At 43.9% G+C, this 17,124-nt stretch overlaps 1 protein-coding gene across 1 annotated transcript in view; it reads right to left on the minus strand.

Annotated features, from left to right (window-relative positions):
• LOC124774002 (lethal(2) giant larvae protein homolog 1) overlaps positions 1-17,124 on the minus strand; it is a 354,779-nt gene that overhangs the window by 178,619 nt on the left and 159,036 nt on the right.

Genomic DNA, 17,124 nt, shown 5'->3' on the forward strand with positions numbered 1-17,124 from the left:
TTTTCCATGTCACAGAAATGTGTTTGGATCCTTGCTGTTCATTAAGGACCTTGCAGACAACACTAATATTAAAATCAGGCTTTTTGCTGCTGACACAGTTACCTATAATGAAGTACTATCTGAAAGAAGATGCAAAAATATCCAGTCTGATCTTGATAAGATTTCAAAGTGGTGCAGAGACTGGCAACCTGCTTTAAATGTTCTGAAATGTAAAATGAAATGTAAAATAGTTTACTTCACAACATGAAAAAATGTAGCACCCTATGAATATAATATCAACAAGTCACTGTTGGAATCAGCCACCTCATCCAAATACCTTGGTGTAACACTTTGTAGGGCTATGAAATAGAATGATCACATGGGTTCAGTCATGGGAAAAGCAGGTGGCAGTCTTTGGTTTATTGGTAGAATACTGGGGAAGTGCAATTAATCTACAAAGGAGATTGATGACAAATCACTCGTGTGACCAGTTCTGGAATATTGCTCAAGTGAGAGGGACCTGTACCAGATAGTACTACCAGGGGTCACTGAACATATACAGAGAAGGGCAGCATGAATGGTCACAGGTTTGTTTAATAAGTGGGGGAGTGTCACAGAGATATTGAAGGAACTGAACTGGAAGACTCTTGAAGATAGACAAACTATCCCGAAAACGCTGCTAAGAAAGCTTCAAGAATCGGCTTTAAATGATTACTCTAGGAATATACTACAACCCCCTATATATCATTCATGTAGGAATCATGAATATAAGATTAGAATAATTGCACGCACACTCCATACGTGAATGGAACAGGAAGAAAACCTAGTAACTGGTATAATAGAATGTACCCTCTGCCATGTACGTCATGGTGGTTTGCAGAGTGCAGATGTAGGTTTTGAAGTTAATTCACAGTGGGGCTTTCCGTCCTTAATCCATTTTTACTTCTCCAGAGTACAGTTTACAATCCATTTGAACTTTACCCATAGTTCCTCTCTTTACATCATAACTACAATTAAATGATGTCAATTCATTGTCTGATTTAAATGCTAAGAACTTCTTATCTGCTCTTTCTAGAAGAAACTCTCCTAGCCTTTGCAATGGTTTGATTAACTTCAGTAACCAGTCACTATGATGGAATCATGGCCATTAATGCCCCTCTCTATACCGACACTGTTGATAAGGCCACGCCTGTTGCATTACATGTGGGCTGTATAACTAGCTGATCCAAGGTGCCTCGGTCCCTAGAATAATTTCAAAAATTTGGTAAAGTGTCATTACTGGTAGTGCCCATCAGAGAACCTCAAACTACTGCCTAGCCTTTTTTTTTGTGTAGTGCACATAGGACATATCAAGAGGAGACCTACAATTCCTCACCTGGTAACACAGACCCAGAAATCTGCAGCCAAGACTGTCACAGAGTTGACAAAGCCTATGGCTGAGACCCTCAACTTGGCTCCAAACCAAAAGACCGTGATCAAATCTGGAAACAATGATGCATACTGTGACATCTGCTAGCACACCACACACAGGGGAAGCAGCCATAACCACTTCCACCAGCCGTCTGCTTGAACTGAGGATGGCCTCAAAACCCAAGCGTCTTTGATGCTGATGCGAGTGACAACTTGCAGGTAACTGCACCCTGCAAGCTCACTAGCTCCAGGGATGGCCTCCTCCATATCTCAGATGAGGCTCCCTGGCAGACATATCAAGTGCACATTAGCTTGCCTTCTAGTCCTGAATGCTATTTCCGTAAGGGGCTCCATAATGTGCCTAACTTTTTAAGCCCTCGATACATAGTGAACCTCTGCCCACATGTGCCTGGTAGGACCCTGCTGAAGGAATGGCCTCCTGTCCATTCACAGGGCAATCAGGTGAGGCCAGACATCCAGTCTCCACACTAGCCCTCCACCTCGAGCGACGCAAGTGCAATACAAACCTACCACTCATCCTGGTGTGAGGGCAGATCCAGATCCACCACATTCAGTATGCAAAAAGGTGCCTCGGAAGCAGAGACCGTGGATGAAACAAGTGACACCTAAAGTGTTCCTTGCGACACAAGATTCTTCACCACCTCTACACCCCACAGCAGCAACTTAAAGACAGCTGACCATAGCCAAAAGTGCTTTCAGCTGTTTGTGAACTGTGGCCAGCTTCTCCTACATCTGCACACAGCATGTACACATCCCACTCATACTAACATGGCTAACTGAAGTAGTGAACTATAAAAGCAGAGGCAGAATCCTTGATATGAAACCTGCAACCCAATGGAGGCTGATGCCTTAATGAGATATGTAGCCAGTTGTTCAGAAAAAATGACAACTGTGTTGCAGACGGCCTGACTATGCCTTATAGTTACAAAACTGCAAGATTAAACCTTTTAAATAGAAAAACATATACTAAATTAAAGAAATATACTACTAAGAAAACATACAAAGAAATAATAAGTAACCACTTGCATACAAGTTATTTAATTTCTTGACTGGTTTCGAGCACTTAGTGCCTTTCTTCAGAAAGTTACTCCTATCGCATTATTTGCAAGTATCAATAATTAAGTGCATACAGCACAATGCCATGGTCCTAAAAATATATATGCAGGAGCAATAAGTAATACAATACTATGTCTATATTTTGTAGGACCATGGCACTGTGCTGTATGCACTTTATTATTGACACTCACAAAGAAGGGAACTAAGGGCCCGAAACCAGTGAATAAATTAAATTCCTTTCATGCAACTGGTTACTTATAATTTCCTTATACATGACTACATTTGCTGAAGATGGACAAAATACTATACTAATAAAACACATACAAAGCTAAAGACATTCTACTTGCTGCTCAGGAGCGATATAATAAGTGACAGTTGGAGCCTGATTAAGTGGCTTACCAGGCTAAAATGAATGATCCCTGGCTCTCTGAAAACAAACAAATGAATAACCACAGCACAACAGATTGCCTGACTTTACACTCAGTTACAAAATGCGAAATTAAATGTCTTAAACAGAAAAACATGCACAGAATTTAAGACATATACTACCAAGAAAACACAGAAAAAGTTAAATATGTAACTAAAATAATCAATTTTGGACCATGTAACACAATCGTATAGTTAAAAATCTGCTCACCAAGTGGTGGCAGGAGAATACACATGTCAAGGTACTTAAATTTGTAAGCTTTTGGAGCCATTGGCTCCTCCTCTTGGCAGAAGGGTTGAAGGGGAAAGAACTGTGATGAAGGGAAAGGACTGGTGAGGTTTAGGAAATGGGGAGAGTTTGGCAAGGTCATTCAGACAGTATGAGAAGGAAAGACAGACTTGGGGATTGTATCAGATGAGATTTGAAAAGCTGAGAGTTCATAGGTGGAAGACAGAGTAATATTCAAGACAGAAATTACTGCCAAAACCTCGTGCAGGGGCTAATAAGAGTGGAAAACTAAGTGCACTGTATGTGATAGGTGTGTGTGTGTGTGTGTGTGTGTGTGTGTGTGTGTGTGTGTGTGTGTGTGTGAGGGGGGGGGGGGGGGGGGGAAGACAGATCAGAAAAAGAAAGATCTAGATAACTAAAGGGAGTGAAGAAAGGAATAGTTACTGTGAAGACATTGTGAGACTGAAGAAATTAATGGAAATTATGGGTAGGTGGGTGGTAAGAACCAAGGACATGTTGTAACACCCAATTCCTACCTGCAGAGTTCTGAGACACTTGTGTCGGGGAAAGAATCCAGATGGCACATGTGGTGAAACAGAAACAGACATCACAACTGTCATGTTGTAGAGAATGCTCCAACAGAATATTGTGTGTTGCTATTGTACACCCTCTGTCAATGCCCATTCATCCTAACTGATAACTTGGTGGTAGTCATGCCAACTTAAAAGGCAGAACAGCGTTCACATAACAACTGGTATACAACACGAGTCATTTCACAGCTGGCTCTTATTTTGATATTATTGTTTTGGCAGTTACAGGGCTGGTACAGGTGATGAGAGAAGGGTGCATAGGTCAAGTCTTACAACATGGACAGTCACAGGGATAGAAGCCACAGGATTGGGAAATGGGTGTAGAATAAGCATAAGGTATGATAATGATACTGCCGAGACTGGGAGGGCGATGAAAAGCTATTCTAGGTTTGGTATGGAACATGTCTGAAGAATGGACCACATTTAAAGGCATGATTTTAGCAAGTCATAGCCTTGTTGAAGTAGTTGATCAACATATTCAAGACGAGGTTGATACTGAGTGACAAGAGGTGTACTCCCAAGTCATTTTTTGGATGGATCAGTAGTACCAGGATGGATGTGATGGCATGGGAAATCTGTTTTTGTACTATTTACATCGAGTGAGGGCTGAGGTGAGAATGGTGGTGTATTGCTGTAAAGCGTCTGCATCTGGACAAATATGTTTGCCTCGAATTCCAAGGCTGTATGGGTTAAAACATTTGACATGGAAAGGGCAGCAACCGTCAAAATCTAAGAACTGTTGTTTGTAAGTAGGTTTAATGGGAATGAAAGTGTGTAGCTGACCTCTGGTGAGAATGACATCAACGTCAAGGAAAGTGGCATGAGATTTGGAATAGGACAATGTGAAATATAACAGAGAATTACTTAGAGATTCCAGGAATTTTAACAAGTCAACCTTACCATGAGACCTTATGGCAAAGTTGTCATCAATGTATCTAAACCAAACCAGGGGCGGAAGGCTTATGGATCCCAGGAAAGCCCCCTCCAAGCAACCCATAAGAACGGTGGTGTAAAAAGGAGCCATCCTGGTTCCAATGGCCATGCCCCTGATCTGTTTGTATGTCTGACCCTCAAAGATAAAGTAGTAGTTGGTATGTAAAGTTCATTAAGGTGAGCAGGAACAACGTCACAGGATTGGAATCAGGTGGGTGCTGACTGAGGAAATGTTCAGCAGCAGACAGACCATGTGCATGGGGAATGTAGGTATAGAGGGAGGTGGCATCAATGGTGACAGCAGGATGTACGATGGGAGTGGGACAGGCACAGATCTCAGATCTACGAAATGGTCGCTGTCTTTAATATAGGAGAGAAGTCTCTGTACTTTAGATCCCAGATGTTTATCAACTAAGGTGGATATATGTTCGGTTAGATGCTTTGGAGCCAGGAACTATGGGATGGCCAGAGTGATTGGGTTTGAAGATCTTAGGTTGGCTGGTTGGGTTAAAGGTGGGAGAAGGGACCAAACTATGAGGTCATCGGTCCCTTGTTCCTAACAAAACAATGCCACAAGGGTGAGAATAAAACGGACGAAACATTTAACACAAAACAGAAAGAAAGGGAAAGCCACAAGAACAAAGGGAAGGCACCCAACACTAAAAGGAACAAAAGAGGGCAAGAAAACAATAGAGAGAAGCTAGAAACAGAAAAGAGTAAAACATGAAAGCAGATTACAGTGGCTGGCCAACCACGAGAATAAAAAGGGAAAGCCAGCCACTCTGCAATACATTAAAACCTCCACCCTAAAAGCACTAGGGTGGAAGACACAGAGGGACAAAGGACATGCGCTAAAAGCCACATAGAAATATAAAACCCACTCTCATGGATAAAATGTAAAACTAAAGTTGCTGTGGAGGCATTGTCGCCCAACACCGAAGACAGGGTGCTAGAAAAGTTAAAAGTCTGCTGCAGAATGGCTACAAGTGGGCAATCCAGAAAGAGGTGGATGACTGTCATTTGCGAGCCAGTAGGTAACCATGCGTTAGCCACGTATGGCCAATTCAGAGCTGACAGAGGACAACTGATTCCCTGCAAGAGGCCTGCGTGGAAGACTTCCACACATTCATAGTCTCCTTAATGACAAGCAGTTTGTTGTGCATGCTGTTATGCCATTCCGTCTCCCAAGGCCGGAAAACCCTGCGGTGTAAGGCAGAACGCATGTCAGCTTCAGAGATGCCTATCTCCAGAAACGGTTTCCAAGTCGCCTGTTTGGCCAGCTTACCAGCAAGTTCGTTGCCGGGGATTCCGACGAGTCCTGGAGTCCACACAAACACCAGAGAATGGCGGGACTGTTCCAGGGCATAGATGGACTCCTGAATGGACACTACCAGAGGGTGGCGAGGGTAGCACTGGTCGATAGCTTGTAGGCTGCTCAATGAGTCAGTATACAGGAGAAATAACTCACCAGGGCATGAGCAGATGTAATCAAGTGCACGAGATATGGCCGCCAGCTCTGCAGTGAAAACACTGCAGCCAACTGGCAAGGAGTGCTGCTCAATATGTTCTCCACGAACATATGCGAAGCCCACGTGACCATCAGCCATTGAGCCGTCGGTGTAAACCACTTCAGAGCCCCGGAACATGTCAAGAATTGAGAGGAAGTGACAGCGGAGAGCGGCGGGGTTAACGGATTCCTTAGGGCCATGCAAAAGGTCCAGACGAAGCTGCGGCTGAGGCGTACACCATGGAGGCGTACATGAATGGACCGCAAGTAGAGGTGGTAAAGGGAAGAACTCCAGTTCGGAGAGAAGGGACCATACGTGAACCGCAATCGTTAGCCCCGATCTGGGCCACCAATGCGGGGGAGGGACTGCCGCAGGTGGGAAAACGAGATGGTAATTCAGGAACTAAGGGGAACTACAAATGTCTGATGAGTAACTGGTGAGCGGCTGTGCACTTCTGATCTGCAGTGGAGGGACACCAACCTCCACCAGTGCGCTGGTCACTGGACTCGTCCTAAAAGCTCCTATTGCTAAGCGAACCCCACAGTTGTGCACAGGGTCGAGTAAATGCAATGCTGATGGCACTGCCGAACCATAAACCACACTCTCATAGTCAACTCGGGATTTGACAAGGGCTCTGTAGAGCTGCAGTAGCGTACAGCGATCTGCACCCCAATTGGTGTTGCTCAGGCTGCGGAGGGCATTGAGGTGCTGTTAAGCTGACGAAGATGAGGGAGCCAAGTCAATCGAGCATCTAAAACCAGTCCTAGGAATTGATACGTCTCCACTACAGTGAGTGGATCATCATTAAGGTAAAGTGTGGGTTCCGGATGAACAGTACGACGCCGACGGAAGTGCACGACACATGACTTTGCGGCTGAAAACTGGAAGCCGTGGGCTAGAGCCCATGACTGCGCCTTGTGAATGGCTCCCTGGAGGCACCGCTCAGCAACAACAGTACTGGAGTACGAAATGCAGAAGTCGTCTGCATACAGAGAAAGTGAGACGGGGGGCCCGTCAGCTGCTGCTAGACCGTTAATGGCCACAAAAAACAGAGAGACACTCAATACAGAGACCTGCGGGACTCCATTCTCCTGCATATGGATGGAACTATGGGCGGCACCAACTTGGACACTGAAAGTACGGAGCGACAGGAAGTTTTGGATAAAAATTGGGAGTGGTACCCGGAGACCCCACTCATGCAATGTGGCAAGGATATGACGTCACCAAGTCGTGTCGTATGTTTTACGTAAGTAAAAAAAGACAGCAATCGGGTGTTGCCATCTGGAAAAGGCTGTTCGGATGGCAGACTCGATGGACACAAGATTATCAGTGGTAGAGCGATCCTGGTGGAAGCCGTCCTCACATGGAGCCAGCAAGCCACGTGACTCCAGGACCCAACCCAACCGACGACATACCATACATTCCAGCAGCATACAAAGTATGTTGGTGAGTCTGATGGGCCGATAGCTATCCACATCAAGCGGGTTTTTACCGGGTTTCAGCACTGGAATGATGGTGCTCTCCCACCACTGTGATGGAAAGACGCCATCGCACAAGATCCGGTTGAAGATGACGAGAAGATGTAGCTTGTCGTCAGATGAGAGATGTTTAACCACCTGGCTGTAGATGCGATCAGGCTAAGGAGCTGTGTCGGGGCAATGTGCAAGGGCACTGAGGAGCTCCCACTCTGTAAACGGGGCGTTATAGGAATCACTGCAGCATGAAGTGAATGAGGACGTCCCTTCGAGCCACTGTTTGGGTGTGCGAAAGCCTGGGGGGTAATTCTCCGACGCAGAGGTTCAAGCAAAGTGCTCGGCAATCGCGTTTGCGTTGGTACATAACTCGCCACTTATGTTAACACCGCGGACAGCTGCTGGCGCCAGGTACCCGAAAAGACATTTGATATTTGCCCAGACTTGGGAAGGTGACATGTGGTACCCAATGGAGGAGACGCATCTCTCCCAACACTCCTTCCGTTGTTTGATAAGGTAGCGAACACAGACACGGAGCCATTTAAAGGCTATGAGGTGCTCCAGGGAAGGGTGCCGCTTATGCTGCTGTAGAGCTTGCCGAAGCTCCTTAATTGCTTCAGCGACTTCCGACGACCACAAAGGGACTGCATTACGCCTCGGGAACCCTAAAGAGTGAGGGATCACGTTTTCTGCCACAGAAACAATTGTGCTAGTCACCTGCTCAACCATCACATCGATGTTACTGTGTGGGGGAGCTTCAGCAGTGACAGCAGAGGTGAAAGTTCCCCATTCCATCTTGTTCAAAGCCCATCTGGGCAGGCGTCCATGTGCCTGACACTGGGGCAGTGACAGGAAGATGGGGAAGTGGTCACTACCACACAGGTCGTCATGTGCTCTCCAGTGGATAGATGTGAGAAGTCCTGGGCTGCAAATTGATAAATCAATGGGTGAGTAACTACCATGAACCACACTGAAATGTTCGGCGGCCAGAGTATTTAAGAGGCAGAGGTCGAATTGCGACAGTGAAGTTTCGACATCTTTGCCTTGGCCAGTAAGCATGGTACCACCCCACAAGGGGTTATGGGCATTGAAATATCCCAAAAATAGGAAGGGTTTAGAGGTTTGATCACTCAGTGCAGCTAATGCATTCAGGGGTACTGCACCATCTGCTGGAAGATATACATTGCAGACACTTATTTCCTGTGTCCTCCTCATTCTTACAGCCACAGCTTCAAGAGGGATTTGAAGCGGTACAGGTTCACTACAGACCGAGTTTAGGACGTTAACGCAAACTCCACCCGACACTAGATTATCGTCGCTACGGTTCCTGTAATATCCCTTATAGCTGTGGAGGGCAGGGGTCTGCATTGCTGGAAACCATGTTTCCTGGAGGGCAATGCAGATAGCAGGTGTAAAGTTTAACAGTTGCCGTAGCTCAGCCAGGCAGTGGAAAATTCCACTGGAGGATGACATCGTGAGACTGGGAAGGCATGGAACATTCAATGAGGCAGTTTACGCCTCAGAGTTGCCTGCTGCCATCAATTTATTGCCTGAGCAGTCTATATCCATTGTGTCTGAGGGCCTGGCGAGATCTAGGTCCTCAGTGGACGCCAAAATCTCCACCCCATCCTCAGTCGCAGAGCTTGTAGGTAGTGATGGTGTGGATGCCACTGCAATTTCCTTGGTCTGAGGGGTTTTCTTTTTGGATTTCTCTCACTGCTCCTTGGGTTTCCCTGGCTGGAAGGTCTTCACTGGCTCAGTCTCTGGGACTGAGGATGAGCGTGAAGCCATATGACCTCCTGCTTTTGGATTCTTCAGCCACTGGCAGGTGTAGTCTTTCCCACTGGAAGAAACCTGGGAAGGGAGTGACCCAAGGGACCCCTTCCTAGCGAGAGAAGCCAAAGAAGACTTACAGTTCTCTGGCTTAGAAGTGGGGGTGGATGCACCCGATGGTTGGGGGGGTGTTGCTCCCAAAGTAAGTGGTGCAGGAGCAACAGGGAGGGAAGTTCCCCCCACCATCAAGGGGGCAGGTGTAGTCTTCCGGCTGTGAGAGGTGACCTGGGTTGACGGTGGTGGTGGTGCCTGAACTGTTGTAGCGGCGTTTTAAGGCGATGTGATACGCACAGGATGCAGGCGTTCAAATTTTCTCTTACCCTCAGTATAGGTCAGTCTGTCCAGAGTCCTGTACTCCATGATTTTTCCTTTCTTTCTGGAGAATCTTGCAGTCAGGTGAGCAAGGCGAATGGTGCTCTTCACAGTTGGGAGGCGGGGCACATGGAGTATTGGGATGTGATGGGCACCTGCAATCTAGGCATGCGATGCTGGAAGTACAGCGGGAAGACATATGGCCGAACTTCCAGCACTTAAAGCACCGCATTGGCGGAGGGATATAGGGCTTGACATTACACCGGTAGACCATCACTTTGACCTTCTCGGGCAATGTATCACCCTCAAAGGCCAAGATGAAGGCACTGGTAGCAACCTGATTATCCTTCAGACCCCGGTGGACATGCCGCATGAAATGTACATCTCGCCGCTCTAAATTGGCGTGCAGCTCATCGCCGAACTGCAAAAGAAGGTCTCTGTGAATTATGATACCCTGGACCATATTTAAGTTCTTATGGGGCGTGATGGTTCCAGAAACATACCCCAGCTTGTCACAAGCGAGTAACACCCGTGACTGGGCAGAGGATACTGTTTTGATTAAGACTGACCCAGATCTAATTTTGGACAAGCCCTCCACCTCCCCTAACTTGTCCTCTAAATGCTCAACAAAAAACTGAGGTTTCATTGTCATGAAAGATTCCACATCAGCTCTCGAACATACAAGGTACAGGGGCAAATAAGGTCTGCTGCGATCCTTAGCCTGACGTTCCTCCCATGGTGTGGCCAGGGAGGAGAACGATTTGGGGTCGTACTTCTGTGCGCTGAATTGAGCTCGTGATCACTTACAGACTGCTGGTGTTTCACCATCAGCAAGAGATGACGTACCACACTTCATCGCGTGTTATCCACCCTGATGCCACCCACTCCGATCAGGGGACCTCCCCACGGGCGCCACCCATCCGCAGCAAAGGCCTCCTGGCAGAATGGCCATTGCCGGGAGTCCCGATGCCCCAGGGGGATGGGCATCTATCCTTTGGCATACGTGGGGAGTTAATGGCACAGTCATCAGCACAGCAATCCCTGTGTGGTCAGGGGCTACAACCAACAGGGTACATGGCGGCCCCACCACAATGGACTGGCTACCATGTTGGATATCAGGTGCAAAGAAGTTCATGGTCATCGTCGACACAGGAATCGACACTGCATAGTGCATGGTGGAAAATGCACCCAGGAAGGTGTCTTCGCCCAAGAGATGTAGAATGGGCAGGACTGCAATGTGACAATGAGGAAGTGGGCTAAAGATCTCAATGCATGATGGACACGATGCAGCTTGTATGGCGCCTTTCCAAAGTTGGCTCACTCTTCGGGAAAATTTTGAAGAATGGAGGTCAATCCCTACAGGGGACCGTCACATAAAGGCCAAAACATGTGAAACTCCTTTTAGTCACCTCGTACAACAGGCAGTAATACCTCGGGCCTATTCTAACCCCCAGACCCACAGGGGGCTTTGCAAATCTTAGGAAGAAGGTAAAAGGTGGTGGTGCATGGTTTGGTTGAGGTAAGAAGCTCTATGGACTGATGTGTTAGTCCTTTCGAGAGGCCTGAGCTTTTAAGGACGGACTGTAGGTCAGGTTGAGTCAGAGACATGGGATCTTCAAAGCAGATGCTGTATGTAGCGGTGTCAGACAGTTGGTGTAGAATTTCACTTACAAACTCCTGTTGATGAAGCACCACAGCGGATGATACCTTGTCTGCTGGGAGAACAATCACGGCGTCATCAGTTTTTAGGGAATGAGGAGCCTGGAGTTCAACAGAGGACATGTTAGAGTCACATTGTAGAGACCTAAGGAAGGGCTGTGAAGCAATACTGGATATGAGGATTTCTTGGAAGGCTTGTATGGGCTGCGTTTGAGGCAGTGGTGACAGACCAAGTTTTGATCATGGTCAGAACTGTTAGGGAAAGTTTCAATGTCAGGGTTGCAACGTGATATTTCCAGCTGACAAAGTGTGAATGAGAGTAGATTCTTCACCAAATCAGCATGATTAAATGCAGGTTTAGGGCTGAAAGTGAGGCCCTCAGATAATTCAGGAAGGGAGAGTGTCTTAGATGAGCAGTTGAGAACACTGTACTGTTGCGAATGATTCTTGTGATCATGAATTATGGGCTGGAGAGGCAGTGTCGAAGGCTGGGAGGTGGTAAGAAAGCTGACCAAGCTCTGTCTGTAGGAGAGTAGTGGTGGTTGATGGTGACTGTTTAGGGAGATGCAGAGGGACAGGAAGGGAAATACTACTGTTGAGGTAGTCTAGGAGCAGACTTGATGGTCAGATAATTGCAGGATTTTATAGGAGGAGAGAAGTCTGGTGGAGTGTAAATAAGCATTTGAGGCATACAAGTCAGAGATTAGCCAGGTAAGTGTAAGAGATCGCTGTATTTGAAACTATAAAAGGTGCTGATGTAGAGTAGGACTACAGCCAGAAACAGGGACTTTCAATGTTATGCCTTTGGGAGTAACCCTCAGGGACAAGCAGTTTCAAGAAACGGTATTTGGTACCTTAGTTTTCTATGTTTCATTTCCTGACCTGTCAAAAGTCTCCGACTTGCATATTACCCTGTCATATCCCTTTAAGCTCTCAGGTTTTCAAATCTCATTTGGCACAGTCCCCAACAGTCTGTCTTTCCTTCTCACACCACCTGGTACGCTCTTCCTTCCCCTTCCAACCTTCTGCAAGAAGAAGGTGCCACTGGTTCTAAGAACTTGCATATTTAAATACCTTTATGTACGTGTTCTCCTGCTGCCGCTTGGTAAGTAGATTTTTTTTATCTATCTAATTACATCATAAATATTTAACTTGCCATTCTGCAGATGATAACAGGAGACAGTTGGGGGCATCATTGGGTACTTTATAGCTTCAAGGGACAGCATTGTCGAGACAGCACAGATTGATTATGCATGACGAGCTCCACATTGAGATCACCAGTGACGTTCTAGCCTCTGCCCTGACACAGCCAGGGATGGTGCCAGTGGGCAACTCTCCTGGTTACATGTCAGAATAAAGGAGACTGCAGGGTATAACCATGGTGTCTATTACGATTACCATCACATTAATTTATTTTGCACATGATCAGTTCTTATAGACTTTGTGTGTAAATAGATTGCTTTATTTTCAACAAAGATTGTATTCCTAAATTGTGTAACTGTATTTGCCCCCTCAAAGCTTGTGTGACTTGCACAATAAAGTGGGCTTTGGCACATTGCTTAAGTGACCAATTCCCTTTGCCAACATTTTCCAAAAACACACATAATCATTAATTACTGGGAAAGACTATCCCATTAAATGTTCATATTGGAGAAAAATTATTATTATTATTTCTTTCCTTTCTGAGACGTTATGTCTGGTTAAAAATGGAAAGTGATGCGGACCTTGATCAAGCGTGACTTCCTCTTAACTGTACGGTATCTGTTACATTGCATTTAGGAACTTTCGGATAATTGAACATGTATCAATAATTACAGATTTCTGTAGTTGTATATATACATTTCGATGTAGCTGTATTGCTTTGATGTACTGGTGGATATTGTGTGGTATGACTCCTGTAGTTGACAGTATAATTGGTATGATGTCAACTTCATCCTGATGCTACATGTCCTTGACTTCCTCAGCCAGTTGGATGTATTTTTCAATTTTTTCTCCTGTTTCCTTCTGTACATCTGTTGTATTGGGTATGGATATTTCGATTATTTGTGTTAATTTCTTCTTTTTATTGGTGATTATGATGTCAGGTTTGTTATGTGGTAGTGTTTTATCTGTTATAATGGTTCTGTTCCAGTATAATTTGTATTCATCATTCTCCAGTACATTTTGTGGTGCATACTTGTATGTGGGAGCGTGTTGTTTTATTAGTTTATGTTGTATCGCAAGTTGTTGATGTATTATTTTTGCTACATTGTCATGTCTTCTGGGATATTCTGTATTTGCTAGTACTGTACATCCGCTTGTGATGTGATCTACTGTTTCTATTTGTTGTTTGCAAAGTCTGCATTTATCTATTGTGGTATTGGGATCTCTAATAATATGCTTGCTGTAATATCTGGTGTTTATTGTTTGATCCTGTATTGCAATCATGAATCCTTCCATCTCACTGTATATATTGCCTTTTCTTAGCCATGTGTTGGATGCATGTTGATCGATGTATGGCTGTTAGATGATACGGATGCTTGCGATGTAGTGTTTTCTTTTTCCAATTCACTTTCTTCGTATCTGTTGATGTTATGTGATCTAAAGGGTTGTAGAAGTGGTTATGAAATTGCAATGGTGTAGCCGGTTTATTTATATGAGTGATTGCTTTGTGTATTTTGCTGGTTTCTGCTTGTTCTATAAAGAATTTTCTTAAATTGTCTACGTGTCCATGATGTAGGTTTTTTATGTCGATAAATCCCCTTCCTCCTTCCTTTCTGCTTAATGTGAATCTTTCTGTTGCTGAATGTATGTGATGTATTCTATATTTGTGGCATTGTGATCGTGTAAGTGTATTGAGTGCTTCTAGGTTGTGTTACTACATTTCACTACTCCAAATGAGTAGGTCAATATTGGTATAGCATAAGTATTTATAGCTTTTGTCTTTTTTCTTGCTGTCAATTCTGTTTTCAGTATTTTTGTTAGTCTTTGTCTATATTTTTCTTTCAGTTCTTCTTTAATATTTGTATTATCTATTCCTATTTTTTATCTGTATCCTAGATATTTAGTTGCTGAATACTTCTGTTATCTTTAGTAATTGGTTGAGTTGCTGATTTGTTGCTGCCAGTAGTTTTAGATCATCCATGTATAGCAAATGTGTGATTTTGTATGGGTATGTTCCAGTAATATTGTATCCATAATTTGTATTATTTAGCATGTTGGATAGTGGGTTCAGAGCAAGGCAGAACCAGAACGGACTAATGAGTCTCCATGGTATATTCCACGCTTAATCTGTATTGGCTGTGATGTGATATTATCTGAATTTGTTAGGATATTAAGTGTGGTTTTCCAATTTTTCATTACTATGTTAAGGAACTGTATCAATTTAGAATCTACTTTGTACATTTCCAATATTTGTAGTAACCATGAGTGGGGTTTACTATCAAAAACTTTTTGGTAATCAATGTACGCGTAGTGCAGCGACCTTTGTTTAGTTTCAGCTTGATAAGTCACCCTCTGCATCTATTATCAGTTGCTCTTTACATCCTCATGCACCTTTGCAGCAGCCTTTTTGTTCTTCATATATAATTTTGTTCTGTGTTGTATGTGTCATTAATTTCTGTGTAATGACTGAAGTTAATATTTTGTATATTATTGGTAGGCATGTTATGGGGCGATATTTTGCTGGGTTTGCTGTGTCTGCTTGATCTTTAGGTTTCAGATAAGTTATTCCTTGTGTAAGTGTATCTCCCTGATGAGTATGGGTCTGCAATGTAACTGTTAAATAATTTATCTAAAAACAAAGATGATGTGACTTACCAAACGAAAGTGCTGGCATGTTGATAGACACACAAACAAACACAAACATATACACAAAATTCAAGCTTTCGCAACCAACAGTTGCTTCATCAGGAAAGAGGGAAGGAGAGGGAAAGACGAAAGGATGTGGGTTTTAAGAGAGAGGGTAAGGAGCCATTCCAATCCCGGGAGCGGAAAGACTTACCTTAGGGGAGAAAAAGGAGTTTGGCCAAACTCTTTGCCTTTACAAATGTCTGCTTGTGTCTGTGTATGTGTGGATGGATATGCGTGTGTGTGCACGCGCGTGTAGACCTGTCCTGTTTTTCCCCCTAAGGTAAGTCTTTCCGCTCCCAGGATTGGAATGACTCCTTACCCTCTTCCTTAAAACCCACATCCTTTCGTCTTTCCCTCTTTCCTGATGAAGCAACCGTTGGTTGCGAAAGGTTGAATTTTGTGTGTATGTTTGTGTTTGTTTGTGTGTCTATCAACATGCCAGCGCTTTCGTTTGGTAAGTCACATCATCTTTGTTTTTAGATATATTTTTCCCGCGTGGAATGTTTCCCTCTATTATATTCATATTGTTAAATAATTTAGTTAAATGTGAATGTGTTGAGGTGAACTTCTTTAGCCAGAAATTTGCTATTTTATCTTTTCCAAGGGCTTTCCAATTGTGCGTAGAATTAATTGCTCGGGTGACTTCATGTTGCAAAATCATCACTTCAGGCATTTGTGGTATCATCTTGTATGTGTCTGTTTTTGCTTGTATCCACCGTGCATGCCTGTTATGTTGTACCGGGTTTGACCATATGTTGCTCCAGAAGAGTTCCACGTCTGTTATGTTTGGTGGATTGTCTATTTTAATGTGTGTGTTATCTATTGTTTGGTAAAATTTCTTTTGGTTTGTGTTGAATGTTTGGTTTTGTTTCCTTCTATTTTCACTTTTTTTGTATCTTCTAAGTTGTTTGGCCAATGCTTGTAATTTCTGCTTCTTTTCATCTAATCGCTCTATCGCTTCTTGTGAGATTTTACCTAACCTTTGTCGTTTTTGTCTGCTATTTCATTTCTTATAAATTGTGTTAGCTGTCCGATGTCTTTTCTCAGTTTTTCTATTCTGATCTGTAGCCTGTGTTGCCATGCTGGTTTTGTGGGTTTCTTCTGTGTGTTGGTCGCTTCTGATCTCTGCCTAGTGTGTATATTTAGTGTAGTGAGTGCCCCTATATAAACCAGTAGTTGTAACTCTTCCATAGTTGTATTTGCATTTATTTTGTTGTGTATGATTGTGTTGCTAGTTGTTATTGTTGTTTCGACTTGTGGGTTATTTGGTGGTCTTTGCAAGAATGGTCTAATGTCTGTATTTGTGTCTTTGTATTCTATATATGTCAGCTGAAATTTTTCTTCTATATCTAACATGTGTGTCACTTCACGTTCTATTTGTGCTTGTTCTGGTGGCTGTCTTAAGATTTTGTTTTCCTCTGATTGTGTAATTGACGCGTTTTGTTCTTTGTTTGTTTGCTCTGGGAAGTTTGAGTCCATTACTGTATTTTCTTCTTCTTCTTCTTCTTCTTCTTCTTCTTCTGGTTGCACATTATTTTGTTCCAGTACTTGTTGTTTGATGGTTTCTAATTCTGACTGGGGTATCCTGTTATTTTTGATTATAACACGGATCTGATCAGCTAGTCGTTGTTCTGTTAAAAATTTTAATTCTGGGTATCTGGTAATAAATGTTGTGTATACTTGTGATCTGTATCCAGTTGTGTTGGTTCCTAAGTATGTTGCTTGGTAATAACAGAACATGAGGTGTCGGTTAACTTCATCTGACCATCTCATCCTCTGTCTTTGTTTTCCTTCTAGAGTGGTTGCAGGAAGCATATCCTGCAAAGCACCTCTATTCATTTTCCGTGTGGCTAGCAGTGTCGTTA

This window comes from Schistocerca piceifrons, chromosome 2 (assembly GCF_021461385.2).
Source record: "Schistocerca piceifrons isolate TAMUIC-IGC-003096 chromosome 2, iqSchPice1.1, whole genome shotgun sequence".
Taxonomy (NCBI): domain Eukaryota; kingdom Metazoa; phylum Arthropoda; class Insecta; order Orthoptera; family Acrididae; genus Schistocerca; species Schistocerca piceifrons.